This window comes from Arachis ipaensis, chromosome B05, assembly GCF_000816755.2.
Source record: "Arachis ipaensis cultivar K30076 chromosome B05, Araip1.1, whole genome shotgun sequence".
NCBI lineage: Eukaryota > Viridiplantae > Streptophyta > Magnoliopsida > Fabales > Fabaceae > Arachis > Arachis ipaensis.
This window is the reverse complement of record NC_029789.2, coordinates 12,029,842-12,031,298: the sequence shown is the minus strand read 5'-3', so window position 1 is coordinate 12,031,298 and position 1,457 is coordinate 12,029,842.

Below are 1,457 nucleotides of genomic sequence, written 5' to 3'. Positions count from 1 at the left end.
ATTTTGATTCATCCTATAATTTTAAAAGATACCAAAAATTATATTACTCATTTCATTTCCATAAAAAAATGAGCTATATAAACATCTAAAGCTATATATATGATGTCTTTACAGTATACAGATTTTACTTTCGCAAGTGCTAAACATAATATTAATTAGGAATTATCAGATATAGCGTTAATAAAAAAATAAAACATCAATTTAACACTCGTATTTCAATGAGTTTGATATATATATCTCATTCTCTTGTGAAAATATTGTATATAAGTACGCATAAAATTTTTTATTTAGAAGAAAAAAAATATTCGTATTATATTGTAATTTTTGCTTTCACGGAAATGATTCTAAGAAGGAAAAGAAAAAATAATTTAGATTACTGTAAGACCAACCACGGGAAAGCGAAATTAAAAGGGTGTGTTGTTTTCAGCCAGAAAAATAGTCATATATAAGACCGTCCTGCGTATCAATATACGTGTCTATATATAATTGTTTAGTCGCCCATATAAGTATATATAACAGTATCATGACATTACACAATTTAATTAATTTTGGTTGATTGATACAATTTACCGAATCCTCTAAATATTGCAATTGGAGATTTTAATTAATTTAAGAATAAGAAAAAATGGGTAAAAAGGTCGAAGGGCGACGACACACAGGTTTGGACAAGGCGCGCTTCTCTTGTATGTGCCTTTAACAGCGTTTGAAGAGTTATTAAACTGACGATGCAAAAAGTAAACCAGAATAGAAAATTATTTAAGCCTCCTGTGATTTGAAATTTAGAAAGGGATTAAGAATTTCCATTAAGCTTTTTGTTTCTTTCTTCTCTTTTCTGTCATATGTTTTGACGCAATACACATGAATAATACTATAGAATTTTGACTTGAAAAAGCACGGAGGGCCTTTTTTTTCTTGTTAGATTTGGAACAAGCTAGTATATCCTACCTCTGTTATTTTACTAAAATATTAAAAAAAAAAAAAAACTATATTCATGTAAGAATAGTGAATTTTTTCACACGCACGTATTTCATTCCAAACGAAAAAATTAAGTAAAAGTAAGAGGAAAATAGGAAGTTAAATACTTAAATGTGTAGCTAAAAGTTGATTATTTTAGAGTTGATTGAGGAAAGGAGATTTGCGAATAGGCATAGGTTCAGTTTGAAACTTTGAATTAGTGGGTAAATAAACCATTATTCAGACCTACTAATACGGTAATACCATAAAGTGATAACTATGAAGGCTTAGGTGCGTTGTCATTCAAATAATTCATGCAACTTGATTATATCAATTAAATCTCACAGTCCGCTAAATATGCTATCTTGAGCGAGAAAGATTAATTAACAATTTTTACTAATATTAATTAATATTTGATAAATATTTTATTTTATATTATTAAAATTTATAATTTAATATTTAAAGTTTAAAATATTAACTAAAAAAAAATTGTTAAAACATTA